This window comes from Oryza sativa, chromosome 11, assembly GCF_034140825.1.
Source record: "Oryza sativa Japonica Group chromosome 11, ASM3414082v1".
Taxonomy (NCBI): domain Eukaryota; kingdom Viridiplantae; phylum Streptophyta; class Magnoliopsida; order Poales; family Poaceae; genus Oryza; species Oryza sativa.
The window spans coordinates 12,576,001-12,589,139 of NC_089045.1; the positions used below are offsets into that span (position 1 = coordinate 12,576,001).

General features: G+C 51.3%; 33 non-coding genes and 8 pseudogenes across 33 annotated transcripts; all 41 read right to left on the minus strand.

Annotated features, from left to right (window-relative positions):
* Positions 1-37: 37 nt before the first annotated feature.
* On the minus strand, positions 38-156 carry LOC136354359 (5S ribosomal RNA). Its single transcript, XR_010738038.1, has one exon. It is a non-coding gene; the product is annotated as a 5S ribosomal RNA (ribosomal RNA).
* Positions 157-361: 205 nt separating this feature from the next.
* LOC136354421 (5S ribosomal RNA) lies at positions 362-469 on the minus strand (annotated as a pseudogene).
* A 205-nt stretch (positions 470-674) lies between these two features.
* On the minus strand, positions 675-782 carry LOC136354422 (5S ribosomal RNA; annotated as a pseudogene).
* A 204-nt stretch (positions 783-986) lies between these two features.
* Positions 987-1,105, minus strand: LOC136354261 (5S ribosomal RNA). The gene has a single exon (XR_010737940.1). It is a non-coding gene; the product is annotated as a 5S ribosomal RNA (ribosomal RNA).
* Positions 1,106-1,309: 204 nt separating this feature from the next.
* Positions 1,310-1,428, minus strand: LOC136354403 (5S ribosomal RNA). Its single transcript, XR_010738082.1, has one exon. It is a non-coding gene; the product is annotated as a 5S ribosomal RNA (ribosomal RNA).
* A 271-nt stretch (positions 1,429-1,699) lies between these two features.
* LOC136354385 (5S ribosomal RNA) lies at positions 1,700-1,818 on the minus strand. Its single transcript, XR_010738064.1, has one exon. It is a non-coding gene; the product is annotated as a 5S ribosomal RNA (ribosomal RNA).
* A 205-nt stretch (positions 1,819-2,023) lies between these two features.
* On the minus strand, positions 2,024-2,142 carry LOC136354339 (5S ribosomal RNA). The gene has a single exon (XR_010738018.1). It is a non-coding gene; the product is annotated as a 5S ribosomal RNA (ribosomal RNA).
* Positions 2,143-2,354: 212 nt separating this feature from the next.
* On the minus strand, positions 2,355-2,462 carry LOC136354423 (5S ribosomal RNA; annotated as a pseudogene).
* A 205-nt stretch (positions 2,463-2,667) lies between these two features.
* LOC136354351 (5S ribosomal RNA) lies at positions 2,668-2,786 on the minus strand. Its single transcript, XR_010738030.1, has one exon. It is a non-coding gene; the product is annotated as a 5S ribosomal RNA (ribosomal RNA).
* Positions 2,787-2,991: 205 nt separating this feature from the next.
* Positions 2,992-3,110, minus strand: LOC136354397 (5S ribosomal RNA). Its single transcript, XR_010738076.1, has one exon. It is a non-coding gene; the product is annotated as a 5S ribosomal RNA (ribosomal RNA).
* Positions 3,111-3,315: 205 nt separating this feature from the next.
* Positions 3,316-3,423, minus strand: LOC136354424 (5S ribosomal RNA; annotated as a pseudogene).
* A 205-nt stretch (positions 3,424-3,628) lies between these two features.
* Positions 3,629-3,747, minus strand: LOC136354352 (5S ribosomal RNA). The gene has a single exon (XR_010738031.1). It is a non-coding gene; the product is annotated as a 5S ribosomal RNA (ribosomal RNA).
* A 205-nt stretch (positions 3,748-3,952) lies between these two features.
* Positions 3,953-4,071, minus strand: LOC136354407 (5S ribosomal RNA). Its single transcript, XR_010738086.1, has one exon. It is a non-coding gene; the product is annotated as a 5S ribosomal RNA (ribosomal RNA).
* Positions 4,072-4,276: 205 nt separating this feature from the next.
* Positions 4,277-4,395, minus strand: LOC136354272 (5S ribosomal RNA). Its single transcript, XR_010737951.1, has one exon. It is a non-coding gene; the product is annotated as a 5S ribosomal RNA (ribosomal RNA).
* A 205-nt stretch (positions 4,396-4,600) lies between these two features.
* Positions 4,601-4,719, minus strand: LOC136354353 (5S ribosomal RNA). Its single transcript, XR_010738032.1, has one exon. It is a non-coding gene; the product is annotated as a 5S ribosomal RNA (ribosomal RNA).
* A 205-nt stretch (positions 4,720-4,924) lies between these two features.
* Positions 4,925-5,043, minus strand: LOC136354398 (5S ribosomal RNA). The gene has a single exon (XR_010738077.1). It is a non-coding gene; the product is annotated as a 5S ribosomal RNA (ribosomal RNA).
* Positions 5,044-5,248: 205 nt separating this feature from the next.
* Positions 5,249-5,356, minus strand: LOC136354425 (5S ribosomal RNA; annotated as a pseudogene).
* A 205-nt stretch (positions 5,357-5,561) lies between these two features.
* Positions 5,562-5,680, minus strand: LOC136354354 (5S ribosomal RNA). Its single transcript, XR_010738033.1, has one exon. It is a non-coding gene; the product is annotated as a 5S ribosomal RNA (ribosomal RNA).
* Positions 5,681-5,885: 205 nt separating this feature from the next.
* On the minus strand, positions 5,886-6,004 carry LOC136354409 (5S ribosomal RNA). The gene has a single exon (XR_010738088.1). It is a non-coding gene; the product is annotated as a 5S ribosomal RNA (ribosomal RNA).
* Positions 6,005-6,209: 205 nt separating this feature from the next.
* On the minus strand, positions 6,210-6,328 carry LOC136354283 (5S ribosomal RNA). The gene has a single exon (XR_010737962.1). It is a non-coding gene; the product is annotated as a 5S ribosomal RNA (ribosomal RNA).
* Positions 6,329-6,533: 205 nt separating this feature from the next.
* LOC136354426 (5S ribosomal RNA) lies at positions 6,534-6,641 on the minus strand (annotated as a pseudogene).
* A 205-nt stretch (positions 6,642-6,846) lies between these two features.
* On the minus strand, positions 6,847-6,965 carry LOC136354294 (5S ribosomal RNA). The gene has a single exon (XR_010737973.1). It is a non-coding gene; the product is annotated as a 5S ribosomal RNA (ribosomal RNA).
* Positions 6,966-7,170: 205 nt separating this feature from the next.
* Positions 7,171-7,289, minus strand: LOC136354390 (5S ribosomal RNA). The gene has a single exon (XR_010738069.1). It is a non-coding gene; the product is annotated as a 5S ribosomal RNA (ribosomal RNA).
* A 205-nt stretch (positions 7,290-7,494) lies between these two features.
* LOC136354305 (5S ribosomal RNA) lies at positions 7,495-7,613 on the minus strand. The gene has a single exon (XR_010737984.1). It is a non-coding gene; the product is annotated as a 5S ribosomal RNA (ribosomal RNA).
* A 205-nt stretch (positions 7,614-7,818) lies between these two features.
* Positions 7,819-7,937, minus strand: LOC136354316 (5S ribosomal RNA). The gene has a single exon (XR_010737995.1). It is a non-coding gene; the product is annotated as a 5S ribosomal RNA (ribosomal RNA).
* Positions 7,938-8,142: 205 nt separating this feature from the next.
* LOC136354355 (5S ribosomal RNA) lies at positions 8,143-8,261 on the minus strand. Its single transcript, XR_010738034.1, has one exon. It is a non-coding gene; the product is annotated as a 5S ribosomal RNA (ribosomal RNA).
* A 205-nt stretch (positions 8,262-8,466) lies between these two features.
* On the minus strand, positions 8,467-8,585 carry LOC136354360 (5S ribosomal RNA). The gene has a single exon (XR_010738039.1). It is a non-coding gene; the product is annotated as a 5S ribosomal RNA (ribosomal RNA).
* Positions 8,586-8,790: 205 nt separating this feature from the next.
* LOC136354399 (5S ribosomal RNA) lies at positions 8,791-8,909 on the minus strand. The gene has a single exon (XR_010738078.1). It is a non-coding gene; the product is annotated as a 5S ribosomal RNA (ribosomal RNA).
* A 205-nt stretch (positions 8,910-9,114) lies between these two features.
* Positions 9,115-9,233, minus strand: LOC136354327 (5S ribosomal RNA). The gene has a single exon (XR_010738006.1). It is a non-coding gene; the product is annotated as a 5S ribosomal RNA (ribosomal RNA).
* A 205-nt stretch (positions 9,234-9,438) lies between these two features.
* LOC136354427 (5S ribosomal RNA) lies at positions 9,439-9,546 on the minus strand (annotated as a pseudogene).
* A 205-nt stretch (positions 9,547-9,751) lies between these two features.
* Positions 9,752-9,870, minus strand: LOC136354367 (5S ribosomal RNA). The gene has a single exon (XR_010738046.1). It is a non-coding gene; the product is annotated as a 5S ribosomal RNA (ribosomal RNA).
* Positions 9,871-10,075: 205 nt separating this feature from the next.
* LOC136354356 (5S ribosomal RNA) lies at positions 10,076-10,194 on the minus strand. Its single transcript, XR_010738035.1, has one exon. It is a non-coding gene; the product is annotated as a 5S ribosomal RNA (ribosomal RNA).
* Positions 10,195-10,398: 204 nt separating this feature from the next.
* On the minus strand, positions 10,399-10,517 carry LOC136354338 (5S ribosomal RNA). Its single transcript, XR_010738017.1, has one exon. It is a non-coding gene; the product is annotated as a 5S ribosomal RNA (ribosomal RNA).
* Positions 10,518-10,722: 205 nt separating this feature from the next.
* LOC136354348 (5S ribosomal RNA) lies at positions 10,723-10,841 on the minus strand. Its single transcript, XR_010738027.1, has one exon. It is a non-coding gene; the product is annotated as a 5S ribosomal RNA (ribosomal RNA).
* A 205-nt stretch (positions 10,842-11,046) lies between these two features.
* Positions 11,047-11,165, minus strand: LOC136354357 (5S ribosomal RNA). The gene has a single exon (XR_010738036.1). It is a non-coding gene; the product is annotated as a 5S ribosomal RNA (ribosomal RNA).
* A 205-nt stretch (positions 11,166-11,370) lies between these two features.
* LOC136354361 (5S ribosomal RNA) lies at positions 11,371-11,489 on the minus strand. The gene has a single exon (XR_010738040.1). It is a non-coding gene; the product is annotated as a 5S ribosomal RNA (ribosomal RNA).
* A 225-nt stretch (positions 11,490-11,714) lies between these two features.
* Positions 11,715-11,833, minus strand: LOC136354358 (5S ribosomal RNA). Its single transcript, XR_010738037.1, has one exon. It is a non-coding gene; the product is annotated as a 5S ribosomal RNA (ribosomal RNA).
* Positions 11,834-12,038: 205 nt separating this feature from the next.
* Positions 12,039-12,146, minus strand: LOC136354437 (5S ribosomal RNA; annotated as a pseudogene).
* A 205-nt stretch (positions 12,147-12,351) lies between these two features.
* On the minus strand, positions 12,352-12,471 carry LOC136354342 (5S ribosomal RNA). Its single transcript, XR_010738021.1, has one exon. It is a non-coding gene; the product is annotated as a 5S ribosomal RNA (ribosomal RNA).
* Positions 12,472-12,676: 205 nt separating this feature from the next.
* On the minus strand, positions 12,677-12,795 carry LOC136354401 (5S ribosomal RNA). Its single transcript, XR_010738080.1, has one exon. It is a non-coding gene; the product is annotated as a 5S ribosomal RNA (ribosomal RNA).
* A 205-nt stretch (positions 12,796-13,000) lies between these two features.
* Positions 13,001-13,119, minus strand: LOC136354387 (5S ribosomal RNA). The gene has a single exon (XR_010738066.1). It is a non-coding gene; the product is annotated as a 5S ribosomal RNA (ribosomal RNA).
* Between the last annotated feature and the right edge of the window lie 20 nt (positions 13,120-13,139).

Below are 13,139 nucleotides of genomic sequence, written 5' to 3' on the forward strand. Positions count from 1 at the left end.
GCGCGAGTCAAAAGGGGGGAGAGAGAGACAAAAAGGAGGGATGCAACACGAGGACTTCCAAGGAGGTCACCCATCCTAGTACTACTCTCGCCCAAGCACGCTTAACTTCGGAGTTCTGATGGGATCCGGTGCTTTAGTGCTGGTATGATCGCATCCGACATGCTTTGGCGTCATTCGGGTGTCATTTCTTAAAATAGGCGTAACTTTCTCATACGGACTCGGAATCAGGCAAATGATATATCCACGGACATCTACAGAAAATGTTACATCCGATTCTCCCCAGCTTCGCCGCCCAAGGGGCGACACAACACGATGGACGCAGCGGCGCGAGTCAAAAGGGGGGAGAGAGAGACAAAAAGGAGGGATGCAACACGAGGACTTCACCATCCTAGTACTACTCTCGCCCAAGCACGCTTAACTTCGGAGTTCTGATGGGATCCGGTGCTTTAGTGCTGGTATGATCGCATCCGACATGCTTTGGCGTCATTCGGGTGTCATTTCTTAAAATAGGCGTAACTTTCTCATACGGACTCGGAATCAGGCAAATGATATATCCACGGACATCTACAGAAAATGTTACATCCGATTCTCCCCAGCTTCGCCGCCCAAGGGGCGACACAACACGATGGACGCAGCGGCGCGAGTCAAAAGGGGGGAGAGAGAGACAAAAAGGAGGGATGCAACACGAGGACTTCACCATCCTAGTACTACTCTCGCCCAAGCACGCTTAACTTCGGAGTTCTGATGGGATCCGGTGCTTTAGTGCTGGTATGATCGCATCCGACATGCTTTGGCGTCATTCGGGTGTCATTTCTTAAAATAGGCGTAACTTTCTCATACGGACTCGGAATCAGGCAAATGATATATCCACGGACATCTACAGAAAATGTTACATCCGATTCTCCCCAGCTTCGCCGCCCAAGGGGCGACACAACACGATGGACGCAGCGGCGCGAGTCAAAAGGGGGAGAGAGAGACAAAAAGGAGGGATGCAACACGAGGACTTCCCAGGAGGTCACCCATCCTAGTACTACTCTCGCCCAAGCACGCTTAACTTCGGAGTTCTGATGGGATCCGGTGCTTTAGTGCTGGTATGATCGCATCCGGCATGCTTTGGCGTCATTCGGGTGTCATTTCTTAAAATAGGCGTAACTTTCTCATACGGACTCGGAATCAGGCAAATGATATATCCACGGACATCTACAGAAAATGTAAATCCGATTCTCCCCAGCTTCGCCGCCCAAGGGGCGACACAACACGATGGACGCAGCGGCGCGAGTCAAAAGGGGGGAGAGAGAGACAAAAAGGAGGGATGCAACACGAGGACTTCCCAGGAGGTCACCCATCCTAGTACTACTCTCGCCAAGGCACGCTTAACTTCGGAGTTCTGATGGGATCCGGTGCTTTAGTGCTGGTATGATCGCATCCGACATGCTTTGGCGTCATTCGGGTGTCATTTCTTAAAATAGGCGTAACTTTCTCATACGGACTCGGAATCAGGCAAATGATATATCCACGGACATCTACAGAAAATGGGGGAGGGTGCTTTAGTGCTGGTATGATCGCATCCGACATGCTTTGGCGTCATTCGGGTGTCATTTCTTAAAATAGGCGTAACTTTCTCATACGGACTCGGAATCAGGCAAATGATATATCCACGGACATCTACAGAAAATGGGGGAGAGAGAGACAAAAAGGAGGGATGCAACACGAGGACTTCCCAGGAGGTCACCCATCCTAGTACTACTCTCGCCCAAGCACGCTTAACTTCGGAGTTCTGATGGGATCAGGTGCTTTAGTGCTGGTATGATCGCATCCGACATGCTTTGGCGTCATTCGGGTGTCATTTCTTAAAATAGGCGTAACTTTCTCATACGGACTCGGAATCAGGCAAATGATATATCCACGGACATCTACAGAAAATGTTACATCCGATTCTCCCCAGCTTCGCCGCCCAAGGGGCGACACAACACGATGGACGCAGCGGCGCGAGTCAAAAGGGGGGAGAGAGAGACAAAAAGGAGGGATGCAACACGAGGACTTCCCAGGAGGTCACCCATCCTAGTACTACTCTCGCCCTAGCACGCTTAACTTCGGAGTTCTGATGGGATCCGGTGCTTTAGTGCTGGTATGATCGCATCCGACATGCTTTGGCGTCATTCGGGTGTCATTTCTTAAAATAGGCGTAACTTTCTTATACGGACTCGGAATCAGGCAAATGATATATCCACGGACATCTACAGAAAATGTTACATCCGATTCTCCCCAGCTTCGCCGCCCAAGGGGAGACACAACACACAACACGATGGACGCAGCGGCGCGAGTCCAAAGGGGGGAGAGAGAGACAAAAAGGAGGGATGCAACACGAGGACTTCACCATCCTAGTACTACTCTCGCCCAAGCACGCTTAACTTCGGAGTTCTGATGGGATCCGGTGCTTTAGTGCTGGTATGATCGCATCCGACATGCTTTGGCGTCATTCGGGTGTCATTTCTTAAAATAGGCGTAACTTTCTCATACGGACTCGGAATCAGGCAAATGATATATCCACGGACATCTACAGAAAATGTTACATCCGATTCTCCCCAGCTTCGCCGCCCAAGGGGCGACACAACACGATGGACGCAGCGGCGCGAGTCAAAAGGGGGGAGAGAGAGACAAAAAGGAGGGATGCAACACGAGGACTTCCTAGGAGGTCACCCATCCTAGTACTACTCTCGCCCAAGCACGCTTAACTTCGGAGTTCTGATGGGATCCGGTGCTTTAGTGCTGGTATGATCGCATCCGACATGCTTTGGCGTCATTCGGGTGTCATTTCTTAAAATAGGCGTAACTTTCTCATACGGACTCGGAATCAGGCAAATGATATATCCACGGACATCTACAGAAAATGTTACATCCGATTCTCCCCAGCTTCGCCGCCCAAGGGGCGACACAACACGATGGACGCAGCGGCGCGAGTCAAAAGGGGGGAGAGAGAGACAAAAAGGAGGGATGCAACACGAGGACTTCCCAGGAGGTCACCCATCCTAGTACTACTCTCACCCAAGCACGCTTAACTTCGGAGTTCTGATGTGATCCGGTGCTTTAGTGCTGGTATGATCGCATCCGACATGTTTTGGCGTCATTCGGGTGTCATTTCTTAAAATAGGCGTAACTTTCTCATACGGACTCGGAATCAGGCAAATGATATATCCACGGACATCTACAGAAAATGTTACATCCGATTCTCCCCAGCTTCGCCGCCCAAGGGGCGACACAACACGATGGACGCAGCGGCGCGAGTCAAAAGGGGGGAGAGAGAGACAAAAAGGAGGGATGCAACACGAGGACTTCACCATCCTAGTACTACTCTCGCCCAAGCACGCTTAACTTCGGAGTTCTGATGGGATCCGGTGCTTTAGTGCTGGTATGATCGCATCCGACATGCTTTGGCGTCATTCGGGTGTCATTTCTTAAAATAGGCGTAACTTTCTCATACGGACTCGGAATCAGGCAAATGATATATCCACGGACATCTACAGAAAATGTTACATCCGATTCTCCCCAGCTTCGCCGCCCAAGGGGCGACACAACACGATGGACGCAGCGGCGCGAGTCAAAAGGGGGGAGAGAGAGACAAAAAGGAGGGATGCAACACGAGGACTTCCTAGGAGGTCACCCATCCTAGTACTACTCTCGCCCAAGCACGCTTAACTTCGGAGTTCTGATGGGATCCGGTGCTTTAGTGCTGGTATGATCGCATCCGACATGCTTTGGCGTCATTCGGGTGTCATTTCTTAAAATAGGCGTAACTTTCTCATACGGACTCGGAATCAGGCAAATGATATATCCACGGACATCTACAGAAAATGTTACATCCGATTCTCCCCAGCTTCGCCGCCCAAGGGGCGACACAACACGATAGACGCAGCGGCGCGAGTCAAAAGGGGGGAGAGAGAGACAAAAAGGAGGGATGCAACACGAGGACTTCCCAGGAGGTCACCCATCCTAGTACTACTCTCACCCAAGCACGCTTAACTTCGGAGTTCTGATGTGATCCGGTGCTTTAGTGCTGGTATGATCGCATCAGACATGTTTTGGCGTCATTCGGGTGTCATTTCTTAAAATAGGCGTAACTTTCTCATACGGACTCGGAATCAGGCAAATGATATATCCACGGACATCTACAGAAAATGTTACATCCGATTCTCCCCAGCTTCGCCGCCCAAGGGGCGACACAACACGATGGACGCAGCGGCGCGAGTCAAAAGGGGGGAGAGAGAGACAAAAAGGAGGGATGCAACACGAGGACTTCCCAGGAGGTCACCCATCCTAGTACTACTCTCGCCCAAGCACGCTTAACTTCGGAGTTCTGATGGGATCCGGTGCTTTAGTGCTGGTATGATCGCATCCGACATGCTTTGGCGTCATTCGGGTGTCATTTCTTAAAATAGGCGTAACTTTCTCATACGGACTCGGAATCAGGCAAATGATATATCCACGGACATCTACAGAAAATGTTACATCCGATTCTCCCCAGCTTCGCCGCCCAAGGGGCGACACAACACGATGGACGCAGCGGCGCGAGTCAAAAGGGGGGAGAGAGAGACAAAAAGGAGGGATGCAACACGAGGACTTCCTAGGAGGTCACCCATCCTAGTACTACTCTCGCCCAAGCACGCTTAACTTCGGAGTTCTGATGGGATCCGGTGCTTTAGTGCTGGTATGATCGCATCCGACATGCTTTGGCGTCATTCGGGTGTCATTTCTTAAAATAGGCGTAACTTTCTCATACGGACTCGGAATCAGGCAAATGATATATCCACGGACATCTACAGAAAATGTTACATCCGATTCTCCCCAGCTTCGCCGCCCAAGGGGCGACACAACACGATGGACGCAGCGGCGCGAGTCAAAAGGGGGGAGAGAGAGACAAAAAGGAGGGATGCAACACGAGGACTTCCCAGGAGGTCACCCATCCTAGTACTACTCTCACCCAAGCACGCTTAACTTCGGAGTTCTGATGTGATCCGGTGCTTTAGTGCTGGTATGATCGCATCCGACATGTTTTGGCGTCATTCGGGTGTCATTTCTTAAAATAGGCGTAACTTTCTCATACGGACTCGGAATCAGGCAAATGATATATCCACGGACATCTACAGAAAATGTTACATCCGATTCTCCCCAGCTTCGCCGCCCAAGGGGCGACACAACACGATGGACGCAGCGGCGCGAGTCAAAAGGGGGGAGAGAGAGACAAAAAGGAGGGATGCAACACGAGGACTTCACCATCCTAGTACTACTCTCGCCCAAGCACGCTTAACTTCGGAGTTCTGATGGGATCCGGTGCTTTAGTGCTGGTATGATCGCATCCGACATGCTTTGGCGTCATTCGGGTGTCATTTCTTAAAATAGGCGTAACTTTCTCATACGGACTCGGAATCAGGCAAATGATATATCCACGGACATCTACAGAAAATGTTACATCCGATTCTCCCCAGCTTCGCCGCCCAAGGGGCGACACAACACGATGGACGCAGCGGCGCGAGTCAAAAGGGGGGAGAGAGAGACAAAAAGGAGGGATGCAACACGAGGACTTCCTAGGAGGTCACCCATCCTAGTACTACTCTCGCCCAAGCACGCTTAACTTCGGAGTTCTGATGGGATCCGGTGCTTTAGTGCTGGTATGATCGCATCCGACATGCTTTGGCGTCATTCGGGTGTCATTTCTTAAAATAGGCGTAACTTTCTCATACGGACTCGGAATCAGGCAAATGATATATCCACGGACATCTACAGAAAATGTTACATCCGATTCTCCCCAGCTTCGCCGCCCAAGGGGCGACACAACACGATAGACGCAGCGGCGCGAGTCAAAAGGGGGGAGAGAGAGACAAAAAGGAGGGATGCAACACGAGGACTTCCCAGGAGGTCACCCATCCTAGTACTACTCTCACCCAAGCACGCTTAACTTCGGAGTTCTGATGTGATCCGGTGCTTTAGTGCTGGTATGATCGCATCAGACATGTTTTGGCGTCATTCGGGTGTCATTTCTTAAAATAGGCGTAACTTTCTCATACGGACTCGGAATCAGGCAAATGATATATCCACGGACATCTACAGAAAATGTTACATCCGATTCTCCCCAGCTTCGCCGCCCAAGGGGCGACACAACACGATGGACGCAGCGGCGCGAGTCAAAAGGGGGGAGAGAGAGACAAAAAGGAGGGATGCAACACGAGGACTTCCCAGGAGGTCACCCATCCTAGTACTACTCTCGCCCAAGCACGCTTAACTTCGGAGTTCTGATGGGATCCGGTGCTTTAGTGCTGGTATGATCGCATCCGACATGCTTTGGCGTCATTCGGGTGTCATTTCTTAAAATAGGCGTAACTTTCTCATACGGACTCGGAATCAGGCAAATGATATATCCACGGACATCTACAGAAAATGTTACATCCGATTCTCCCCAGCTTCGCCGCCCAAGGGGCGACACAACACGATGGACGCAGCGGCGCGAGTCAAAAGGGGGGAGAGAGAGACAAAAAGGAGGGATGCAACACGAGGACTTCACCATCCTAGTACTACTCTCGCCCAAGCACGCTTAACTTCGGAGTTCTGATGGGATCCGGTGCTTTAGTGCTGGTATGATCGCATCCGACATGCTTTGGCGTCATTCGGGTGTCATTTCTTAAAATAGGCGTAACTTTCTCATACGGACTCGGAATCAGGCAAATGATATATCCACGGACATCTACAGAAAATGTTACATCCGATTCTCCCCAGCTTCGCCGCCCAAGGGGCGACACAACACGATGGACGCAGCGGCGCGAGTCAAAAGGGGGGAGAGAGAGACAAAAAGGAGGGATGCAACACGAGGACTTCCCAGGAGGTCACCCATCCTAGTACTACTCTCGCCCAAGCACGCTTAACTTCGGAGTTCTGATGGGATCCGGTGCTTTAGTGCTGGTATGATCGCATCCGACATGCTTTGGCGTCATTCGGGTGTCATTTCTTAAAATAGGCGTAACTTTCTCATACGGACTCGGAATCAGGCAAATGATATATCCACGGACATCTACAGAAAATGTTACATCCGATTCTCCCCAGCTTCGCCGCCCAAGGGGCGACACAACACGATGGACGCAGCGGCGCGAGTCAAAAGGGGGGAGAGAGAGACAAAAAGGAGGGATGCAACACGAGGACTTCCTAGGAGGTCACCCATCCTAGTACTACTCTCGCCCAAACACGCTTAACTTCGGAGTTCTGATGGGATCCGGTGCTTTAGTGCTGGTATGATCGCATCCGACATGCTTTGGCGTCATTCGGGTGTCATTTCTTAAAATAGGCGTAACTTTCTCATACGGACTCGGAATCAGGCAAATGATATATCCACGGACATCTACAGAAAATGTTACATCCGATTCTCCCCAGCTTCGCCGCCCAAGGGGCGACACAACACGATGGACGCAGCGGCGCGAGTCAAAAGGGGGGAGAGAGAGACAAAAAGGAGGGATGCAACACGAGGACTTCCCAGGAGGTCACCCATCCTAGTACTACTCTCGCCCAAGCACGCTTAACTTCGGAGTTCTGATGGGATCCGGTGCTTTAGTGCTGGTATGATCGCATCCGACATGCTTTGGCGTCATTCGGGTGTCATTTCTTAAAATAGGCGTAACTTTCTCATACGGACTCGGAATCAGGCAAATGATATATCCACGGACATCTACAGAAAATGTTACATCCGATTCTCCCCAGCTTCACCGCCCAAGGGGCGACACAACACGATGGACGCAGCGGCGCGAGTCAAAAGGGGGGAGAGAGAGACAAAAAGGAGGGATGCAACACGAGGACTTCCCAGGAGGTCACCCATCCTAGTACTACTCTCGCCCAAGCACGCTTAACTTCGGAGTTCTGATGGGATCCGGTGCTTTAGTGCTGGTATGATCGCATCCGACATGCTTTGGCGTCATTCGGGTGTCATTTCTTAAAATAGGCGTAACTTTCTCATACGGACTCGGAATCAGGCAAATGATATATCCACGGACATCTACAGAAAATGTTACATCCGATTCTCCCCAGCTTCGCCGCCCAAGGGGCGACACAACACGATGGACGCAGCGGCGCGAGTCAAAAGGGGGGAGAGAGAGACAAAAAGGAGGGATGCAACACGAGGACTTCCTAGGAGGTCACCCATCCTAGTACTACTCTCGCCCAAGCACGCTTAACTTCGGAGTTCTGATGGGATCCGGTGCTTTAGTGCTGGTATGATCGCATCCGACATGCTTTGGCGTCATTCGGGTGTCATTTCTTAAAATAGGCGTAACTTTCTCATACGGACTCGGAATCAGGCAAATGATATATCCACGGACATCTACAGAAAATGTTACATCCGATTCTCCCCAGCTTCGCCGCCCAAGGGGCGACACAACACGATGGACGCAGCGGCGCGAGTCAAAAGGGGGGAGAGAGAGACAAAAAGGAGGGATGCAACACGAGGACTTCCCAGGAGGTCACCCATCCTAGTACTACTCTCGCCCAAGCACGCTTAACTTTGGAGTTCTGATGGGATCCGGTGCTTTAGTGCTGGTATGATCGCATCCGACATGCTTTGGCGTCATTCGGGTGTCATTTCTTAAAATAGGCGTAACTTTCTCATACGGACTCGGAATCAGGCAAATGATATATCCACGGACATCTACAGAAAATGTTACATCCGATTCTCCCCAGCTTCGCCGCCCAAGGGGCGACACAACACGATGGACGCAGCGGCGCGAGTCAAAAGGGGGGAGAGAGAGACAAAAAGGAGGGATGCAACACGAGGACTTCCCAGGAGGTCACCCATCCTAGTACTACTCTCACCCAAGCACGCTTAACTTCGGAGTTCTGATGTGATCCGGTGCTTTAGTGCTGGTATGATCGCATCCGACATGTTTTGGCGTCATTCGGGTGTCATTTCTTAAAATAGGCGTAACTTTCTCATACGGACTCGGAATCAGGCAAATGATATATCCACGGACATCTACAGAAAATGTTACATCCGATTCTCCCCAGCTTCGCCGCCCAAGGGGCGACACAACACGATGGACGCAGCGGCGCGAGTCAAAAGGGGGGAGAGAGAGACAAAAAGGAGGGATGCAACACGAGGACTTCCCAGGAGGTCACCCATCCTAGTACTACTCTCGCCCAAGCACGCTTAACTTCGGAGTTCTGATGGGATCCGGTGCTTTAGTGCTGGTATGATCGCATCCGACATGCTTTGGCGTCATTCGGGTGTCATTTCTTAAAATAGGCGTAACTTTCTCATACGGACTCGGAATCAGGCAAATGATATATCCACGGACATCTACAGAAAATGTTACATCCGATTCTCCCCAGCTTCGCCGCCCAAGGGGCGACACAACACGATGGACGCAGCGGCGCGAGTCAAAAGGGGGGAGAGAGAGACAAAAAGGAGGGATGCAACACGAGGACTTCACCATCCTAGTACTACTCTCGCCCAAGCACGCTTAACTTCGGAGTTCTGATGGGATCCGGTGCTTTAGTGCTGGTATGATCGCATCCGACATGCTTTGGCGTCATTCGGGTGTCATTTCTTAAAATAGGCGTAACTTTCTCATACGGACTCGGAATCAGGCAAATGATATATCCACGGACATCTACAGAAAATGTTACATCCGATTCTCCCCAGCTTCGCCGCCCAAGGGGCGACACAACACGATGGACGCAGCGGCGCGAGTCAAAAGGGGGGAGAGAGAGACAAAAAGGAGGGATGCAACACGAGGACTTCCCAGGAGGTCACCCATCCTAGTACTACTCTCACCCAAGCACGCTTAACTTCGGAGTTCTGATGGGATCCGGTGCTTTAGTGCTGGTATGATCGCATCCGACATGCTTTGGCGTCATTCGGGTGTCATTTCTTAAAATAGGCGTAACTTTCTCATACGGACTCGGAATCAGGCAAATGATATATCCACGGACATCTACAGAAAATGTTACATCCGATTCTCCCCAGCTTCGCCGCCCAAGGGGCGACACAACACGATGGACGCAGCGGCGCGAGTCAAAAGGGGGGAGAGAGAGACAAAAAGGAGGGATGCAACACGAGGACTTCCTAGGAGGTCACCCATCCTAGTACTACTCTCGCCCAAGCACGCTTAACTTCGGAGTTCTGATGGGATCCGGTGCTTTAGTGCTGGTATGATCGCATCCGACATGCTTTGGCGTCATTCGGGTGTCATTTCTTAAAATAGGCGTAACTTTCTCATACGGACTCGGAATCAGGCAAATGATATATCCACGGACATCTACAGAAAATGTTACATCCGATTCTCCCCAGCTTCGCCGCCCAAGGGGCGACACAACACGATGGACGCAGCGGCGCGAGTCAAAAGGGGGAGAGAGAGACAAAAAGGAGGGATGCAACACGAGGACTTCCCAGGAGGTCACCCATCCTAGTACTACTCTCGCCCAAGCACGCTTAACTTCGGAGTTCTGATGGGATCCGGTGCTTTAGTGCTGGTATGATCGCATCCGACATGCTTTGGCGTCATTCGGGTGTCATTTCTTAAAATAGGCGTAACTTTCTCATACGGACTCGGAATCAGGCAAATGATATATCCACGGACATCTACAGAAAATGTTACATCCGATTCTCCCCAGCTTCGCCGCCCAAGGGGCGACACAACACGATGGACGCAGCGGCGCGAGTCAAAAGGGGGGAGAGAGAGACAAAAAGGAGGGATGCAACACGAGGACTTCCCAGGAGGTCACCCATCCTAGTACTACTCTCGCCCAAGCACGCTTAACTTCGGAGTTCTGATGGGATCCGGTGCTTTAGTGCTGGTATGATCGCATCCGACATGCTTTGGCGTCATTCGGGTGTCATTTCTTAAAATAGGCGTAACTTTCTCATACGGACTCGGAATCAGGCAAATGATATATCCACGGACATCTACAGAAAATGTTACATCCGATTCTCCCCAGCTTCGCCGCCCAAGGGGCGACACAACACGATGGACGCAGCGGCGCGAGTCAAAAGGGGGGAGAGAGAGACAAAAAGGAGGGATGCAACACGAGGACTTCCTAGGAGGTCACCCATCCTAGTACTACTCTCGCCCAAGCACGCTTAACTTCGGAGTTCTGATGGGATCCGGTGCTTTAGTGCTGGTATGATCGCATCCGACATGCTTTGGCGTCATTCGGGTGTCATTTCTTAAAATAGGCGTAACTTTCTCATACGGACTCGGAATCAGGCAAATGATATATCCACGGACATCTACAGAAAATGTTACATCCGATTCTCCCCAGCTTCGCCGCCCAAGGGGCGACACAACACGATGGACGCAGCGGCGCGAGTCAAAAGGGGGGAGAGAGAGACAAAAAGGAGGGATGCAACACGAGGACTTCCCAGGAGGTCACCCATCCTAGTACTACTCTCGCCCAAGCACGCTTAACTTTGGAGTTCTGATGGGATCCGGTGCTTTAGTGCTGGTATGATCGCATCCGACATGCTTTGGCGTCATTCGGGTGTCATTTCTTAAAATAGGCGTAACTTTCTCATACGGACTCGGAATCAGGCAAATGATATATCCACGGACATCTACAGAAAATGTTACATCCGATTCTCCCCAGCTTCGCCGCCCAAGGGGCGACACAACACGATGGACGCAGCGGCGCGAGTCAAAAGGGAGCGGCGCGAGTCAAAAGGGGGGAGAGAGAGACAAAAAGGAGGGATGCAACACGAGGACTTCCCAGGAGGTCACCCATCCTAGTACTACTCTCGCCCAAGCACGCTTAACTTCGGAGTTCTGATGGGATCCGGTGCTTTAGTGCTGGTATGATCGCATCCGACATGCTTTGGCGTCATTCGGGTGTCATTTCTTAAAATAGGCGTAACTTTCTCATACGGACTCGGAATCAGGCAAATGATATATCCACGGACATCTACAGAAAATGTTACATCCGATTCTCCCCAGCTTCGCCGCCCAAGGGGCGACACAACACGATGGACGCAGCGGCGCGAGTCAAAAGGGGGGAGAGAGAGACAAAAAGGAGGGATGCAACACGAGGACTTCACCATCCTAGTACTTCTCTCGCCCAAGCACGCTTAACTTCGGAGTTCTGATGGGATCCGGTGCTTTAGTGCTGGTATGATCGCATCCGACATGCTTTGGCGTCATTCGGGTGTCATTTCTTAAAATAGGCGTAACTTTCTCATACGGACTCGGAATCAGGCAAATGATATATCCACGGACATCTACAGAAAATGTTACATCCGATTCTCCCCAGCTTCGCCGCCCAAGGGGCGACACAACACGATGGACGCAGCGGCGCGAGTCAAAAGGGGGGAGAGAGAGACAAAAAGGAGGGATGCAACAACGAGGACTTCCCAGGAGGTCACCCATCCTAGTACTACTCTCGCCCAAGCACGCTTAACTTCGGAGTTCTGATGGGATCCGGTGCTTTAGTGCTGGTATGATCGCATCCGACATGCTTTGGCGTCATTCGGGTGTCATTTCTTAAAATAGGCGTAACTTTCTCATACGGACTCGGAATCAGGCAAATGATATATCCACGGACATCTACAGAAAATGTTACATCCGATTCTCCCCAGCTTCGCCGCCCAAGGGGCGACACAACACGATGGACGCAGCGGCGCGAGTCAAAAGGGGGGAGAGAGAGACAAAAAAGAGGGAAGCAACACGAGGACTTCCCAGGAGGTCACCCATCCTAGTACTACTCTCGCCCAAGCACGCTTAACTTCGGAGTTCTGATGGGATCCGGTGCTTTAGTGCTGGTATGATAGCATCCGACATGCTTTGGCGTCATTCGGGTGTCATATCTTAAAATAGGCGTAACTTTCTCATACGGACTCGGAATCAGGCAAATGATATATCCACGGACATCTACAGAAAATGTTACATCCGATTCTCCCCAGCTTCGCCGCCCAAGGGGCGACACAACACGATGGACGCAGCGGCGCGAGTCAAAAGGGGGGAGAGAGAGACAAAAAGGAGGGATGCAACACGAGGACTTCCCAGGAGGTCACCCATCCTAGTACTACTCTCGCCCAAGCACGCTTAACTTCGGAGTTTTGATGGGATCCGGTGCTTTAGTGCTGGTATGATCGCATCCGACATGCTTTGGCGTCATTC